Genomic DNA, 19,200 nt, shown 5'->3' on the forward strand with positions numbered 1-19,200 from the left:
CCCTCCCCCACGGGATGCGTGCGGAGGATGGCGTGGCCGGGAGGATGCGGAGCTGAACAAAAGAGGGAGGGGCTCAGGGTCCGAGCCCCCACCCGAGGCCCTCGCGCGCGGGTGCGGAGGGTGCGCCCAGCCTCGCGTGCGGCCTCTGCCGCATCCTGTCCTGGGACCCGGCAGCCGCCCGAGGAAGGAAAAGCTGAGGCCAGGCTCTCCCCTCCCTTGACTGATGGGCGAAAGGCCGGAGCTGGAGCTGCGCCATGGCGGAGGCCCCTGCCGCCCACCCTTCACCGCAGCTGCCAGTAACCTAGCGAGCCGCCCGGCACGCAGCCGAGGCTCTGCAAGGGTTAACCACCGAGGCTGGCCGCCCGAGGGTGGGGTGGTGGTGTGCGCGGAGAAATCGGGCTGTGTCCTGGGGTGTGGCCAGAAACAAAGGATCCCTGGTCTTTATGCTTTGTCTCGGCGGGGAGTTGTGGGCATCGAGATGGGGAGCTGCCACCTCCGCCACCCTCCCTGCTAGGTATAAGGATCGGTAGACCCTTGTCCCAGGCCTATGGGGTGTGTGTGGGGGGGTGCAAGTGCTGGGAGGCAGGATTCCCCAGGCAGTGGAATTCCCGAGGGTGGCTGCTGAGGTTTGAGCTTGGGGACCAGCATTGCTCATTGATTCGGGACAGCCCCAGGGCACCTGCAAGAGGGCAGCCCTAGGGCAGGGGAGGGCGCTGGCATCCTCCCTACACGCGTGATGAAGCCCTGCTCAGGCACTGCTTTTACGATTCTCCCAAAGATCCTCTTCAGAAGATAGTGTTTTCACGAAGCACGCATGACTGGAAGATGTGCTGGGGATCCAGGTGAGGAAAAGCCAGAGAAGGAGCTAGCCCTTGCCCCTCCCCTGCTCGGCCTGGCTTCCACCCTTAGTCAAGGCTGAGTCTTCCGCTGAAAAAATCCTTTTTGGCTCAGCTTCAGCGCTAGCCAGCCAGCCAGCCAGCAGGCCTCTGCTGAGTTCCTACCTGAAGGTGTGACCCCTGTGAATGGAGACCATTCTCTGTGCCCTGTCTTCTGAGACCCAGGGGTCTGAAAGGCCAGTCTGCAAACCCTGTAACTGACATGGGGGGAGTGTGGTGGCCAGATAATGTGGTAAGAAAGCCTGGGAATGTTTGTCAACATGGGCTGTAGCTGGGAAACCACTGGCCCTCCCTTCTCCTCCCCAGGAGAACTGAGGCAGATGGTAAGGTAGGAGCCAAGGACTGATGAGTCAGGGTTCAGGGTCCCTCTGTCTCTGTGTTCTCCTGACAGGTCCTGCCCCTCAGGGTACCTGTGTCCTAGGTAGAAGCTGAACAGATGGTCTTAGAGGTAGGTCTGTGGACAGAGTGCCCCGGAGTCTGTTCTGTGGTTTCAGTCTGTTCAGCTGTGACCCTTGCAGTAGATATGAAAGGCTCACAGCCTTTTACACCAGATGGCAGTGAGTGTGTGTCCCACTCTGGTGGCTCTCTGAACCTCAGTGCTCTGATGTCCAAAGTGAGTCCCTTATAGGTCCCACAAGCATCTCCAGCTGCCCTGGAAGAACAGCTACACATGTTTGGCACACCTGCTGCTTTAGTCATTCCTGCAAAGTAAGTGGTCACCCTGTGGGTAAAGGACAGTTGCAGACATGATCCAGTGGCCTCAGGATATGGTTCCATGAGCGCGGGACAGGGAGGATTACAAGCTGGGTCATTCCATGGGCCCCTGGACCTCTGCTCTGAGGAAAGACCCCTGGAGATGGAGATCCTAGCTTCATGAGGGGATTCAGTGATGAATCCGAGAGTGGGCATCTAAGAGGGCACCCTGTGAGCAGAGGCAGGGAGACGTGGTGAGTTAGGAATATGGTGTACTCAGGTTAGGGGAGGTGTGGAATCTTTCCCCTTTTCCGTTTCCCATCCTGTTTCTGAGATCTGAGTAGGCAGGGTAGAAGAGGAGGGGTAATAAACCCACTTTGCTTCTGCCCTCAAGAGTAGTGGTAAATATTAATGAAGCCCTTTTTCATATGTGGCTTTTTTCTTTTAATGAATGGCACTGATGGTTGACACGGTTAGCTTGGCTGAAGCTCTGGGTGCTCACTGTGCTTTCAGCACTAACGTGTCCTGGGTGTGGCTCTCAGCAAACAAAGGCACTTGGCTTCCTGGCCTGCCCAAGCTTTGGGTTCCCCTAGAGTGCTGGGGCAGGGAGAGGCATGCCCAGGTGTGCACTGTGGGAGCCAAGGCACTTGCCATGGTGGTTTCAGAGTTCTTACTTAACACCAGGACCCTGTGAGTGCCAGCCATATGCTTTTGCTGTGGTCAGCATGACTTCTGTTATCTCCTGCCTGGTTCTCAGGACAACGCTTCCAGGAAGGCAGCCTCAGTGGAGCATTTTTGCTTCCCAAAGAGGAAACTGAGGTTCAGAGCATGTGCTGGCATGTCAAGGTTCTTGCACTGGACTTCAGAGGAAAGATTGATTGTAGTTCAACTTCACATTCAAGCACGGAGAGTGGATGGGCTGCTGTCCTGCAAGAAAATCATTGTGTGTGTTTGGTGTGTGTGTGTGTGTGTGTGTGTGTGTGTGTGTTGTGCAAATATGTGTTGGTGTGTGTCAGTCAACCAGTGAAGATGATCAAGAAAGAAAGACCATTAAGTAAAACTCATGTTGGGCTGAATTTATCACTTTAATGTGAAAATATACAAAAAAAAAATCTGTGGGTCCTATCTACTCTGTTTCACCCTGAGGGTGACATTCTGCCTAGAATGGTGGTTCAGTCATTCCTTGCCTTTGAGATGCCTAGAATTAAACAATTTCCAAGCACTTTGGCAAATCAGATGGAAATCAAATGCCAGCCCTGAGGATCCTGCATGAGCAGAGAACAAACACATTAGCCATTAGGGCCACTAGAGAGGCTGCAATGGACACGATACTGGTTCTGAGATTCTGTCACTTGGGAAAGGGACACAGAAGTCCCCAGTGATGTCACCTTCATATTCAGGGAAAGATAAATAGGCTATATTCTAAGGAAAAAAAATAATTTACTTAAATTAAATTCCTAAAGAGACTCTTAGAGGGGATATTAAGTGGTTCTGAGGGCAGTGTCTACAACATGGCTAGACTACCTTAGCTCTAAACACTTGCTTCTTAATTTTTTTTTTTTTGAAACAGGGTCTCCCTCTGAAGCTAAGGTTGTCTTGTTACTCATTATGTAGCAAATACTGGCTTCCAACTTGCAGCAGTCTTCCTGCCTCAATTTCCCAAGTTGCTGGGATCACAGGCCCGAGTCAATACGTCTGGAAACAGTTGTTTCACAAGTTCATTATAAAGTGAACTTCACCAAGTCTTAACTTATGGAACATATGCTGTACAGTACACCTGAGTGTGTCTGGCATGAAACACATGTCTAACAGGCCACGAATTAGGCCTTTCTTTTAACTCATGCTCTCTCTTTGAGGAAATGGAAAGTCATCTTCAGCTAAACAGCAGCAATTAGCCATGTACCTGTTCTATTCTTCGTATTGTAAAATGTACACACATGAAGCAAACTAACAACAGCTAAAGGACAGGGTGAGTCACAGCACAGCTGACAGGAATTTAAAGAAGAGAGGATCTGGAGAAGCAGGAGGTGGCCTCACAGGTTTCGTGATGGCATGAGCTGGATGCTGAGTGCTGGGAGAAGGAAGAGCAGGTGATGCTGGTGGAACAGCATGGGAGGGATGTAGGCTGGGGACAAGCATGATCAAGAGTGAGTGGGGAGTTTTACACAGTATAACCAAGGGAGGATCTGGGAGGAATATGAGTGGGTAGATGATTGGGGGACTGTGTGGGGCTGGGGAAGTCATCAGGGACAATAGCCATGGTGGTGGAAAATGACCCATAACATCTAAGACCAGCTCAGATTCTGATGTTACATAATCTTGGGCAAGTCACTTCCTTTTCTTGGGCATTGAATTCCTTTTCAGATGTAAGAGTTGGATTAGTAATTGCATTCTGACTTTCTTTTGTGGGTCATAGAAAGGCACTGGAAGTTCTTGAGCTGGGAGATGATAAATTGGAAGCAGCAGGAAGCATAGATTCTGATGTCAGATTATCTGGGCTTGATCCTGTAATTACATACTGCATCTCTCCACATACCAATTCTTGGCCAATTTATGTATGTAGAATGGGAATAATAATTATTAATAATGATAATGATGGCTGGGGAGATGGTTCAATCAAGCATCATGCAAGCAGTACCCGAGTTCAGCACTCACATGAAAATACTGAGTGTGGCTGGGCGTGGTGGTGCATGCCCTTAATCCCAGCACTGAGGAAGCAGATGTAGGAAGATCACTGTGAGTTCGAGGCTACTCTGAGACTACATAGCGAATTCCAGGTCAGCCTGAGCCAGAGTGAGACCCTACCTCGAAAAACAAAACAAAACAAAAAAAAAATTGTGTGTGGAAGCATGCACCTGTTATCCCAGCACTGGGAAGGCAGGGACAGACGATCCCCCGGATTTACCAGATAGATAGTCAAACCAGATTTGTGAGCTCTAGGTTCAGTGCAAGACCCTGACTCAAAGCACAAAGACGGAGAGCAATTGAGGAAGACACCTGATGTTGACTTTTGACCTCCACATCACATAAGCACATACACCCACACACATACACATGAAAAAAATAGCCACCGGTTTCCCCCTTGAGAATTAAATGACAGTGTAAGTGAGATGCTCAGAACAGTTCCTGCACAAAGTAAATGCCTTGTGGGTTAGCTGTTGCTGCCAGGAGACAGTGTGTTAGTTGTGCCATAGGGCACAACCCCAAGATCTTGCTCATGCCATGTAGGAGCTGTGGGTTGGTTGTAACCTTGTTCCCAACCCCTCATTGGGTCTGCTCTGTGCATCTCTTCACTTTGAGACCTGGGCTCAAAGAGCAGCCGAACAGATTGACTGGCAGCAACCTAAGATGCCTCCAGGGACTTCTGCGCAAACATGGCAGGTGCCATGGGGAAAACGCTGCCCACCACAACTCCTAAGAAAACCAAGTCATAGCAGTGGACAGAACTGTGGTCCTGAAGAGCAAGCTGCTGAGGGCTCGTGGGATGCAGCAGTGTGGCTAGCATCGGGGTGGCACAGCCAAGGCTGCTGGATCAGCCATATTTGGTCTGCAGTACCTTCAGACATGGTTCAGTTTCGTAGTATTCGGACACATCCCTGGAGACAGACTCATTAGCCTGGAGAAGTATAATATTCAGATCGTAACTGTGTGTGTATGCACATGTGTATACAGATGTACATGGTCCGTGTATGCATGCGCATGCATGTGTGTGTGTCCAAACAGAGAGGCCAGACGTGATTGTGTCCCTCCGCCATCATTCACCACTTGTCCTTGAAACAGAGTCTCACACTGATTCTGGAGCTGCTGTTTTCATGAACTCCCTACTGGGGTTTCAGACGTGTGTGGCCACTCCCGGCTGTGTGTATAAGCGCTGGGGAATCCGTCTCAGGCAGTCTTGGGCGTCCTCAGGTCCTCATGCTTGAGTGGGAAGTGCTCTTAACTGCTGAGCCGTCTCTTCGGTCCTAAGTCATATCTTTTGCTCTGGGCAGAGAGGATTGGATTTGTGCTGCTGGTTTTGGGTTGGGCCTGGGAGGCGGGATGCCTCACAGAAAACACAGTCTCAGAAACTAGAGTGAGCAGGTTAAAGTTGGAAATCGCTGGCTGTGACTGTGTGAGGGCCTAGCCCCACAGTCTTTCCTCTGGCCTCTGGAGCTTCCACTGGGGCCAGGCCACCCTCTGTGGCCCTCTGCCCTTGTCAGCTGTGTCTGTTCTGTGTGAGCATCCTTCTTCCTGGCATAGAGAGCTGTGAGCTCTCCTGTAGTTTCAGGCTCAGAATCTTTGGTTAGTCTCCTATCTTCATCTGCTTTGCTGGACTAGGTAAGTCTGCTCTCCTCAGTCTGTCTTCAAGCAACCTCACACTCACTGCAGGGACTCTGCACTGTGTGGGCACATGGATAAGTCCACACTGAAAGTATGCTACATGGACTAGTGAAATTTGGGTGCCCTTCATTTGAGTTTCTTTTTTAATTAAAAATATTTATTTATGTGCAAGGAGACGGGGAGGGGCAGAGAGAAGAGAGACAGAATGGGCATGCCAGGGTCTCCAGCCACTGCAAACAAACTCCAGATGCATGTGCCACTTTGTGCAGCTGGCTTTATGTGGGTACTGGGGATTTGAACCTGGGTCCTATGGCTTTGCTGACAAGTCTCTTATTTGGCTTTCTTTAACAAGTGTTGTACCTGTGGGCTTAGTACTTAGGTAGTTCCCACCTCCAACCATGAAGGAGATGAGTGGGGCACAAAGTGCTCCTGGAGAGGTCTTCTGGACTGAATTAAGGCAGTGGACGAGGGCAAATCTGCTTTCCTAATGGACTTTTCCAAAATTCTCTCTGGACAGTGCTTGTAGGCAAAAACTGGCAAAAACTGTCCACGCACAAGCTGGGCCTTCATTGCATGGCCCCTCCTAGGCCTTGACTCAATAATCATCTAGTGTCAGAACCGAGCCAGTTCCGTGGACGACAGAGGTTCTGATGCAGAATTACATACAGCAAAACAGGTGGTGGCCATGTGAGGAAATGCTGTACCTGTCCCTAGGTTCTTCTGTTGTTGTGTGTGTGTGTGTGTGTGTGTGTGCGCGCGCGCGCGCACGCACGCACGCATATGTCTCATTGGGGAGTGAACCCAGTGCTTCAGGCCTGCTAGGCAACCTCTCAACCATCAAGCTGCAAATCTGTCGGTTACGTATATTTTACTGTAATGGTCTCCAAGAGCTTAAACTGTAATGCAGTCCTTAAAAATATTTGACTTCTGTAACCTTTAAGTTGAAGGGAACCTTTTAAACTTCATGTGGTTTTCTCTGTTTGTGCATTAGAAGATGCAGGAGTTATCTGACCATTCTTGCATTTCCTGGGGTGTGCAGGAATTTCCAATACTCACTTCTTGAGTCCTTTGAATAAAACTTGAATGATTGGGCACTACTTTTTTTTTGAGATAGGGTCTTGCTCTAGTGCTAACCTGGAATTCACTATGTCTTCTCAGGGTGACCTCAGACTCACAGTGATCCTCTGCCTCCCTAGTGAGTTCTGGGATTAAAGGCATGCGCCATCATGCTTGGCTAGTTTTGGAACTGGTTTAAAAACTTCCTGGCATCATAGATGCTCCTGAGAAGCAAATGAAAAGAAGGAAAGGTCTAGCGTGATGGCTCAGTGGTTAAAGGCACTTGTTTGGAAAGCCTGCTGACCCAGTCTGTCGTCCCAGCACCCATGGAGAAGCCAGATGCACAGAAGTGGAGCATGTATCTGGAGTTCATTTGCAGTGGCAAGAGCCCCTGATGTGCCCTCTCTCTCTTCCCCCTTTTCCTCCCTCTCTCCTTCCTTCCTCCTCTCTCCTTCCCTTTCCTCCTTTCTCTTCTTACAAATAAGTAATATTTTTTAAAAACTAAGGGAAAATTTCCCTACTGTCTCAAATGTGTGAACACAGATGTGTGGTTTAGGATATTGGCTTTCCTAAGCCATTGCTCAGTGTATGGAGAGCTTTTGCGTCTTACCTAGGTAATACTATGAGGTTGAAGCTCTGACACTTTCTATGTACAGAGGAGTAATGCAGCCTGAAAAGGTCATGTGGGGTAAGCATGCTCTTGACACCAAGCGAAGGATCATAGCCTCCTGGGTGAGAAGACACAGGACAGTGAACCAGGAATGAAATGTCTTGGAGAAATGCTAGGCCAAAGTGCAGAGTTCAGGCTGTGGTGCTGGAGTCAGGGCACCGTGTTGTGAGGAGGCGGGAATCTGGAAAGAGTGGGCCGAGCAGGAGTCCAAACCTCAGGTACGCATGGATGAAGGCACAGGTGGTGTTAGTTAGTGGGCAGATAGGATGGGTCACTGCTGAGAGGGGCCTGATCAGGCCGGGAGAAGCCTGGGATACTGTCGTCTTGTGGTCCGAGAAGATGGGGAAGTGTTGAGAGGCGAGGTGAGGCAGTTTTGTGTTTTAGAATTGCCAGTCTGGTAGTCGTGAGGGAACCACACGGGGACAGATGTGAGGGCTAACCTGGGACAAGAGCAGTGGGAGGAGGAAATCAGGTGCCTTCAAGGACATTCCACAGTGGAGGTCAACAAAGCAAAAAAGCAATGGGCTTGAGAGGTGCGGGGGCTTGAAAGGGTCCCACCCACCGCTCCTGTGTTGGAAGCTTCATCCTCAGCACTCGTGTTGTGTTGCGGGCCTGATAAGAGACGACGAGTCCCGGAGGCTCTGCCCTCACAAGTGGACTGATGTGCTCCGCCCAGACTGCACTAGCTATCACAAGCGTGAGCTTTGTTCAGGAGTGACCCTGGGCCCCCCAACTCCTCTCATTACCCTCTGACGCAACAATGAACAGACACTGCACAAAGGCAGTGTTCACATGCAAGTGCCAGGCTCTTGGGCATCCTAGTCTGTAGAGCAGAGAGCTAATGCCCTTCTGTTGTTTGTAAGTTAGCAGTCTTAGGTACTGTGCGACAGACAGCAAGCAGGATGGATAATGACAGGGCACAAGGGTCAGAGAAGTTGAAGGTGAAAATGAGCTTCTTGGGGAAGTCTGTTTCCCTAGCTTGCAAGAAGTATAACTTCATCCCATTTCTGTGTTATGAATGGGAAACTGAAGCATGGATGTGAACATGCCCAATGTGACAGGGCCACCAGAATCTAGCCTGGTGGCCTCTGCATGGTGCCCTTAGTCAGCAAGTCACATTATCTTTGATAAGATGTGTGGTCAGACTGAGAATGAGGCATTGCTATTGGTCCCTAGGAAATTAGGTCTTTGTGTCTTGTACCTGCCCCCAGATCAGCCTTTGAGATGGCCAGAGTTTGAATCTACCTTATCCCCCTTGGGCCACATTCACAGCAATCTTGGCAGGAGAGCAGCTGAGGCCTAGGTGGAGGATATGCAGCAGCAGATACAGAATGTCCGTTTTGCTTAATCCCATTCTACAAAGGAAGGAACACACGCATTCTCTTTAATTCCTAGGGGCAGTGCCCGTGCTGGCAGGAGGTGGGGAGATTGTCACTGTGGAGATGCCACGCAGAACTAGGCTCAAATTCTAACTCCATTATTTCTTGGCTGTGTGACTTTGAACTAATTATTTCATTCTCTGAGATTCTCCATTTGTAGCAGTCACTCTTGATTCCTGAGGGAACTAAGAATGATAACCAAAAATCTATTCAGGAAGAACCGATGCTCACCATGAGCACAGAGTACAGTTTCAGCAGAGGCTGCTGTCCAGATGTCTTCTGTGTGAAGTAAGGAGCTTTCATTAGTCACCTTCTCATTGACAAAACTCAGCTTAAGGGAGGAAGGGCTTATTTCAGCTGATAGTTCCAGGTTATAGTACATCATGGAAGGAGCTTGAGGGAGCCTGTCATATTCAGCCCACGGTCAGGAAGCAGGGAGGGATGAGTGCTGCGTTCAGCTGGCGCTCTCCTTTTTACACAGGCCAGGACCCTGCCTGTGGAATGATGCAGCCCAAGTTTAGGTGGGTCTTCAATGAACCTGATCAAGACTAAGCTTCACAGCCATGCCCAAAGCTAACCTAGTCTAACAATCCCTCACAGGTGACTCTAGGTCCTGTCTATTTGACCATCAGGTTTTGACCATCAGCATAAACCATTTCAAGCAAGGATGAGAAAGCACTAATGGATAGAGGAGCACATATGGAGTTAGCTAGTGTCACCCTCCTTCAGGCACAGGAAAGCCCTTCCCACTGGGATCCCGAGAGAAGTGTGCCATTTTAACACATGGGGAATATTTACTGAACATCTAGAGGTATGCCAGGGTCAGAGAACCTGCTGGCATAACTATAGTTGCCATGGAAACAGCTGTGAGTTCCCAGAAAAGGCCTGCACCCTGAAGTCTGTGGGCACCACTAGGATTTCTAATTCAAAAAGGATGAAATGGGCTGGAGAGCTGGCTTAGCAGCTAAGCGCTTGCCTGTGAAGCCAAAGACCCCAGTTCTTGGCTCAATTCCCCTGGACCCACATTAGCCAGATGCACAAGGGGGCGCATGCATCTGGAGTTCGTTTGCAGAGGCTGGAAGCCCTGGCACGCCCATTCTCTCTCTCTATCTTCCTCGTTCTCTGTCTATCACTCTCAAATAAACAAATAAAAATGAACAAAAAAATTTTTTAAATTAAATATCAATCTCACCCAGGTGAAAGGAAGAGAGATGTGTGTTAGCTTCACACTGCTTTCTGCTTCCTGAGACACTATGCGGCCCATGGACAGCTAGGCTGCCCTCCCACCGCCCCAGGCAGGATCAAAGACATGTGGACGATTTTCTGAACAAACAGGATTGGGCAGTTGGGCTGGACGCAGCTGCAAGGAGGCTGGGTGGGAAGTACGGAGGGAGGGAGGGAAGCTGAGGAGAGGCTCTGGCTGCTAAGGGTGGAAACCCAGATGTGACAGCACGAAGTGTTTGGGCTGTAAGGTAGTTCTGTGGCCCCCAGCACACAATCTCCAAGGTGGGTGCTGTGAACGCCACCCCCACATAGTCTGTGGCTTTTAGCCACAAATTCGTATTTACTATATCAGGGTTTGTGGGCAGCAGAACTTAGGAAAGCACTAGATTTTTCTCCAGGCTTCTGTCTGGGTCAGGTTTATTCTTCCTAGGAGCTCATTTTGGGGCAGCCACTCCTTGGGTCATGTGGCTTTCATGGCAAAATGAGTGTCAAGAGGGGGAGCTGGGGTTGGAGAGGTGGCTTAGTGATTAAGGTGTTTGCCTGCAAAGCCAAAGGATTCAGGTTCAATTCCCTAGGACCCATGTAAGCCAGATGCACAAGATGGCATGTATGTCGAGTTCATTCGCAGTAGCTGAAGGCCCTGGTATGCCCATTCTCTCCCCCACCCTCTCTCTGAAATAAATAAAAATAAAGTTAAAAAGAGGGGGAGCAGAAACTGTCTTCCTTTCCTGAGGATCAAAGCTGGTGGTGTGGGGCTTGCACACCACCCACCTTGGAGCACGGCAGGGCGGAGAGGGCAGCAGTAATTGGAGGAAAAAACAACTGCTCACAGAGAGTTTCTGCTTTCTGTATAGTGATGTTTAGTAACATAAACCCCTAGCTCTTAATTTAGATCTGGACAATGAAAAGAAAAACACCTGGACTGGGATTTTTAACCCGGTCATAGCAGGGAAGCTCTGGGACCAGCTCAGGCCTGCTGCTGTGCTGAGTGGTGCATGTGGATGCAGGAATGTACCTATCTTCATGATATTTTTTTTTTAAAGTTTTTGACAATAACAAATATTTTGGTCACATTTGCCCCTACATTATTTTCTCTTGTCTCCTTCCTCACTCCTGCAGAATCCCTTTTTCTCCGCTAGGTTTTCTACTTTGATATCTGTTTTTCTTGGTGACCTGCTGAGTTTAGCTGGGGTTGTTTGCGTGAGTATGGATGGGGGATGGAGCAACTTAACAATGGCTGCGCCACTGAAAAACATGACCACTACTGGCTGAAGTTTTGAGTCACAGATGTGAGCATTGCTTACAGCTAGGGTTTGGAGAGTTAATAACTTTGAAAACTCAGCTTTACCATACCCTTGCTTTAAGAGAAACTGGCTCCATATTTATATTTGATGCTCATACACACACATTTCCACCAAGGCTGGGGCCCCTGATCCCTTTGAGGCTCATCTCTATGCTCTACCTTTGGAGAGGAAGGATTTTTCCCATTCTTCTGGGAGTGATTGCTCATTTGTTTAATTGCCCCAAACTTGGCTTCCCCCACCCTGTTCCAGCTGATGAATTGGGCACCATTACCAGAATCTGTGACCTCTGAGGTCCCAGGGTGACACTCAGTCACTGACCACAGACCCCAATCTCAGCATTAGCAGAGCATCACAGAGGAGGGTAGATGGGGTCAGGTCCCCTAACGTTGGAAAGTTAAAAGTCCTGAGAGGGTGATGAGGATGCCTGAAAGTACTTGAAACTAACTGCATCCTTTGTGGAAGTCAGTGTTATCTTGGTTCTGTGGGGATTGTAAAGTCTAAGAATTTGCTGCCTTGCTAAGAAAAAAGCAGTAAGGGACTGATGAGGTAGGAAGGAGAGGGAACTTAGCTCCTCAGGGTTTGGAGAAACCTCCCTCCTGGGTGGGCGGGCTAGCAAAGCACATTTCAGAACCGTGGACAGCACCCACAGCATTGGACTTTCAGATATAAATATTACTTATTTTGCTGGAGTGTTGTCCTTCACATAGTCCCCCCCCAGCTTTGTGAATTTCTGCTTATATTTCAGAATCCAACCCAAAGGTCCCCTATTTGATGACACAGCCACTGTCATCCAGTGATTCTAATAACAGCCTTGTATCTCTGTTATTTTCCAAATAGCCATTGCTGCTAAGCCACTGATTTTTGGATAAGTGTTAGTTTGATAATTCTTATTTTCTTGTGACGGTTCTCAGACATTAGTAGTCTTTATAAACCTCCTGAGTTTGTGGGTTGGACAGAGTTCATTTCTACCATGTGGGAAGGAGTGCAGAACCCAGGGCCCAGGCCTATAACCCCTCACTAGGGATAGGCATAAATTATTCTCAGTGAAATGAACCCCAGCCAAGGCTGGATGTGGTTTGCTTTGCTGCTGTATGGCTAAGAAGATTTTTATACATGTATAGAATGCATTTTAATCTCATTTACTCCAATTATCTCTCCCCTCCCCACCCACTAGCACCCTTCATCTTCCCTGTTAATCCCTATCTTACTTCCATGCTCTTTAAAAAGACCCACTGAAGGTTATTTACTGTGGAATGGACAACTTGCTTGTGGCTTCACTACTAATGAACCCGACTCTCCCTCCCCCAGCAACAGTTAGTTGTCATTACTTAGTCTGGGACGTCTGAGGTGTCCTATGTCCTTCCTCATCTATGGTGACAGGCTCAGTCTTATGCAGGAAACCCCAGCTGCTGAGTTATGAGTGTAAGGTCCATGTCACATCTGCGGATCTCCTCCCTACTTCCTTGCTCTTAACATTCTTTTGCGCCCTCTTTCTCAAGGTTCCCTTAGTCTTGGAAGAGATTGACTAACTTTTGTAAACATAGCTTCCCAAGACACACCGTGTTTGCAAAATGAACAAAAGCTTCCTTCCATCCAGCTCCAGCTGTCATCCCCACTGGGGCCTGTGGGAGATAATGGTAGACTTGGAGCAGAAGCCCTTCCCCTGGCCTGGGCCATCCTCCCACTCACAAGACACTTGGTCACAAAAATGTCATTGCTGCTCCCCGCCCTGGCTCAGGTGGACCTTTGTGAGGAGGCCTTCAGCAGCCCTTGATGCACACAGCTTTCCATCTACACGCGTCTGTTCCTGGCCAGCAGAAGGAGGCTTTCTGAGAATTTAATAAACAGTATAAAGGGGCTGGAGAGATGACTTAGTGGATTAAGTGATTGTTGTGCAAGCATTAACAAACCTGAATTTGGATCCCAGAACCCATGTAAAGTGGGAATCTGTAATCCCAGTGCACCTTGGGCAAGGAGGGAGGTGGAGACAGCAGTTGACTGGAAGCTTGCAGCCAGCGAGTCTGGTAAATACAATACTGAAAGAGAGACCCTGCCTCAAACAATGTGGGTGGAGAAGACTGACACCCAAAGTTGTCCTCTGACCTCTACACCCATGCCATGGCATATGTGCCCATGCTCACTTGAATGCACGTGTACACACACACACACACACACACACACACACACCCACCCACACACCCCATTATCTGTTGGCCTCTCTATGCTCTGTTCTCTTTCTGCTTTTCTTCTCCCTTTTGTTCCTTTTTTACTCTCCCAGCATTCCTTTCCTTAAACACATTCTTTCTGTGTGGATGTTTTCATTAGTATGCAGGTGTGTTTGCATATGTGTGTAAATGCATTCTGAGGCCAGAGACACCTTCAGACGTATTTTAGTTGTTTTCCAACATTTTTTTTGAGGTAGCGTTTCTCACCAAGCAGACTAGACTAGTTGGCCCCAGGGATCCTCCTGTCTCCGTCTTCCCAGCACTAGGATTAGGGGTGCATGCTACCACAACTGGCTCTTTTTTTTTTTGGCATGGGTTCATCTTAACAAGGCAAGCACTTTGCCAGTGGAACTGTCTCCCCAGTCCTGTGTATAATTCTTTAGCTCCTTCCTGAGGACAAAGTTCCAGCACTAGATTTCTGGGCCCTTTGATATATACTGCAAATGAATTCTTACTGAGAGACTTCAGCTTTGAGGAGACTATAAAGATGATTACTTACTATCTTCCACATCTACCCAGAGCATGTGTGAGGACATGTCAATTCAGAAGCCCTCTGTGTCTGAGCTCCCTCTCCACAGAAACCCTTGCATTCCCATCGTGCAGGGAGGAGAGTCTCTTGTGCACGTGGAGTTAGTATCCCTGGGTTCTGACAGCTGCAAACCCAAGTTGCCGGCTCTGAGGTCATGATGTTCGCTCTTCATGTCTATGGATTCAACCAGCCACAGATGGAAAATAGTGGGGAAATATTTGCATCAGTGCTGGACATGTACAGACTTTTTTCCTTGTCATTCCCTAGACAGCCCAATATGCCAACTATTTCCATAGCATTTACATTGCACTGGTGTTGTTAGTAACCTGATGAGGATGTCAATATCTGGGAGGATTGATACAGACAGGATGCAAATTTCGTGCCGCTTACATGAAGGACTCAAGCCTGCATGGGTTTTGGTGTCTTTGGGTGGCTCTGGACCCAAGTTCCATGGGGGACACTCCTCTTCAGCTAAAGAACCTCACTCCCAGGTCCCCTCTCCCCTGCTCCTTTCCTCATGGGGCTACCTCCCCTTGTCTTCCCTCTTTGCATTTTCCATGGAGCTTTTTCCTACTCATTCTTCAGGCTCAAAATGAGTGGAGGCCCCCTCTGTGTCCCCTTTGCTCGGCTCTCTGTCAAGGCCTTCCCACACTGGATCGCAAAAGTCCAGTGATACTAGTCACCCCCACTGGCCTGGACAAGCTTAAGGCAAAGAGCTGTTCCTTTTAGCTCCACACAATTTTTGTAAACAATTTTTTATGCAATATTGTTTATTGTTTTTCTTTATGGTGCTAGGGATTGAACCCAGGGCCTTACATGTTCTCAGAAAACAAGCACTCTTATCACAGAGCCTAAGCACCTACTTATGAAAGGGAGTTCCTGCCACAGAAAATAGATGAGGATACACACCTACCAGCTCCACACTTTCCACTGCCAGTTATTCCTGTGTTACAAATGAGGAACCTGAGACTTGGAGAATTCAAACACATGAGTGATGGATGGTTAATGGAGTCTTCATGTCTGATTGGGCATTTTTGTCTTAAACAGCACTGGTTCAAAGACATGAACTTGCGTGACGTAGGCCTCTAAACCTTATTGTCGTCATGAATGAACTGGCTGTCTGCAGCATGTTGTGAAATGCTACTATGAGATTTCTGTTGACGAGGTGTATTATTTTCTTCAAAGCTCTTCATACAGAGCTTATCATTGCTTGCATCTGCCGACTGTCCAGTCCTCACAGTGCTCCTGTGAGAGGCCGTGACGCCATGATGTTCTGTCTTAAAGGGGGAATTCTCCTTTTCAACTTATAAATACCTATTTATATTTAGTATATATAAGTAAGTCTAATATTTGAAATATGTAAGCATATATTTTGTATATGTGTGGTAAGATTTACTCTTTAGTGTGTCATTCTGTGAGTTTTCTCATTTTGTTGATTTTGTGGTGTTGGGAATGGACCCCAAGGCGTTGTGTACATGGGACAGGCACCCCGGCCCCTGAGCTTGTACTCGTGAAAAAGGAATCTTTAGAATGCTCAGGTCAGGGGCTGAGGTGTTTTTCAACCCCATCTGCTTGTACAGTGTTGGGAATCCTAAAGAATGAAAATATTTTAAAATGTGTTAGCAGTGTGATGTGGTGGTACACATGTGGACAGGAAGATGTGGAGCCTTGGGTCTACCCAGCACCTTGGTGAATTCTGCAAAGTTGGGGTCACCTCTGTCCCTGAATCTCATTTGCATGTGGGCATTCCACATAAACCATCCAGGGTCAGCAGTCACAAAGCATGTGACTCCCTGGGCTGGGGCGGTATCTCAGTGGTTACAAGCACTTGCTGCACAAACCTGATGACCATGGTTTAGGTCGCCGAGCCCACATAAAGCTGGACACAAATGATGTACCCTTGGCCGTGGGAGGCTGTCAGGAGAATCCCAAAGCTCACAGAGGCAAAAACAGCAAGAGAGATCTTGTCCCCAAGCAAAGTGGAAGGCCAAGGCCGATACCCTGAGCCTGTCCTTCGACCTCCCCGCATGTGCACTGTGGCATGTGTGAATTCCAGATGTCCCCCCTGCACACACACAAATAATTGACTCCCAGAGAGGTTGTCTTCTCCGGAAGTTATCCTACAAGATTTCCCCAGCATGGAAGTCTGAGCTTGGAAGCGCTGTACATTCACTTTCTTGTGAGTCTTCATGCTGTATTATGCATCAGCAGAGGAGGGCTGTGAGAGGAGCTATCACGAAAGCCATCCTTGCTTCTGTGTCAAGGCAAGACTTTCTGAGCTCACTATACCTGTGGACCCCATTCCAGGACAGTACCTTCTAAAGTGCCCTTAACTGGCTTTGAAAATGCCTGTTAAAAGACAACAGGGCAGGGTGAAAGGGATGGTTTGGTGGCAAGGAGCACTTGCTGCACAAGCATGAGGACCCAAGTTCATTCCCTAGCACTCATGTAACAAAAGAAAAAAAAAGAGTTGTGTGTGGGCTTACATGCCTATAGCCACGGTGCTGAGGAGGGTACACAGGATGGTCTCTGGGGCTGCCTGGTAGGCTAGTCCAGCCAAAAAGCAGTGAACTTCAGGTTCAGTGAGAGTCTGTCTCCTGGAGATAAGGTGGAAGAGCGATGGAAGACACCTTATCTTTTCCTCTGGCCTGCACCTCCCAAGGGAAAGGGGCAACAATGTTTTTATTTTATTTTTATTTATTTGAGAGATTGCAAGAGGAAGGGAGGAAAGGAGGGAGGGGGAGAGAGAGAGAGAATGGGTATGCCAGGGCCTCCAGCCACTGCAAATGAACTCCAGGTGCATGTGCCACCTTGAACATCTGGCTTACGTGGGTCCTGGACAATCGAACCTGGGTTCTTTGGCTTTGCAGACAAGTGTCTTAACTGCTAAGCCATCTCTCCAGCTCACAATAATGTTAATGTGTTTGTAAGGAGAGAAAGACATAGCAAATACCTCTTGCCACCACAAATGAACTCTAGATGCATGTACCATTTTGTGCATGTGCTTTACATGGGTACTGGGGGATCAAATCTGGGCCAGCACAGTTTTCAAGCAAGTACCTTTAATGACTTAGCCATCTCCCCTGTCCAAGGGGCAACAATTTTAAGAGAAAAAATGAGGAATACATCAGCTCTTGCCTTGTCATGGGCATTTTTTTTTTTTCAGAAATATCCTGCACCTGAGAGATGCTGAGAGCTTGCATCCTTGGAGCCTACACACAGGGTGGGTTTGGCTCTGGAAATTCCGGGTAGGCTGAGCTGATCTGTTGCACAGCGCATTTAAATATCCCCTTTCAGGCCCAGTCTGAGAGGTTGCTATTAAATGTGACAAGGCATATACTATTGTTTGTGGGTGGCCGGGCTTTGGCAGCCACATAGTAACTGCTGATGACTCACGTTTCCTTGCCGTTCTCATGCCAGGGGAACCTGCCTTCCTGACTGACTGCTTCCTTGACAAGCATAATGGAGGCCTCCTCTTTGTTTTGGTCCTGGAGCATCCTCACGGGGGTGGGGGGAGGCATATAACATGGCTGGCTCCTATACTAAGGATGAGGGCATGTTGTTAGACTTGAGAGTAACTGACCCTGAGTCCCTTAAATTCAGAGACCCTTAAGGCTGATATCCTTTTTTCCCCTCCATCTTCCACCATTCATTTTTACAAAACCAGGTTAGGCACCTCAGGATGTCTGTTTATCCTTTAATTGCCCAGTATATCCTCCCTCTCTCCCTCCCTTCCATATGTCCATCCACCCACCCATTCATCTATCCAGCTATTCATTTACCCATCCATCCTTCAGTGTATCCATTTACCCATGCACTGTCCCATCTTCCAGCAGGCTGTGTCTGAGGTATTGGAGACAAGGCAGTGAAGAAACAGATGAAGTCTCTGTCACCATGCCAGTAACAGTCTACTGAGGGCAGCTGCGGGGCATTTTCTAGGTGGCCCCACTAACATCAGTTCATAGATAGCTAGTGCTTTTTGTGGTTGTGCCAAAGCTCAGATCCAGTGAGGGTAAGCCCCACTTTAGCATGCTTTACTGTCACTAGTGCCATGAAAACGTAAAGTGGGTCCTGGATGTAAGCTCTGCCTGTGGATGTTCCTGTATGGTGTTCTAATAGAACAGTCAAAGAGAAGATATAGAGGAAAGACACTGGGTAAGTTCTACTGAGCTCACAGTTCATGAAGGAAGAGTGTGAGCTGTGATTGGATGATGAGAGTCCAGATCGGGGATTCGCTGACCTTGACTTTGACTGGAGAGAAACGTGCTGCTGGAACTCAGCTGGGGGTTCCAGCCACAGGCTGTTCGGGAAGCTCCGGCTTCCTTAGTTTGACTTGAACTTTCCTCCAGGCTTGGCATCCTGTTTTCTTCTTACAGTAGGTGCCATGGGCACTGGGACTGTTGGAGTCATGGTCTGTGGGACTCACCTGAGTTCTCAGCCACCATTCCTCAGGGGCCTGGTGGACTCAAACCCCAGCCAGCTGCCTAAGGTTTAGCTAGGTCCACATGTGCCCTGCTTTGGGTTTCCAAGCCTGCCTTTCTTTCCTGCTTGCCCACTGTGCTAGGCTCACCTCCGCATCCACTGTGAATGGTTATGGATGGCAAGCTCTCCTGCAGGAGGCTGAGTTCTTCCTCTTCACTGCCACTGATGCTACCCAAGGGCTAGGGCTGCGGTTTAAGAGCAGCTTGGGGATCTTGAAAATACTGAGCACACGGGGAAACTTCACAGCCTCCAGCAAATGCAAATTAATAAATACTAATGATAAGCAAAGTTGGTTGGTGCCCCTGTGACCGACATGTGCATTACTGGACCACACAAGGGCTCTACATAAGATGTATGCTGTTTGACCCTGTTAACTTTCTGGGCATTTACTCAACAGTCATCCAAGTCAAGTATGTTCTTGT

The 19,200-nt window shown here is 48.6% G+C and overlaps 1 protein-coding gene and 1 long non-coding RNA gene across 3 annotated transcripts in view; both read left to right on the forward strand.

Moving 5' to 3' along the window:
* The window catches only part of Crmp1 (collapsin response mediator protein 1), a 72,033-nt gene that overhangs the window by 4,312 nt on the left and 48,521 nt on the right, over positions 1-19,200 (forward strand). The window lies entirely within an intron of this gene.
* On the forward strand, positions 126-1,408 carry LOC123454712. The gene is made up of 3 exons (XR_006633452.1): positions 126-514; positions 779-842; positions 1,288-1,408. It is a non-coding gene; the product is annotated as an uncharacterized LOC123454712 (long non-coding RNA).

Source organism: Jaculus jaculus, chromosome 14, assembly GCF_020740685.1.
Source record: "Jaculus jaculus isolate mJacJac1 chromosome 14, mJacJac1.mat.Y.cur, whole genome shotgun sequence".
In the NCBI taxonomy this organism is placed as follows: domain Eukaryota; kingdom Metazoa; phylum Chordata; class Mammalia; order Rodentia; family Dipodidae; genus Jaculus; species Jaculus jaculus.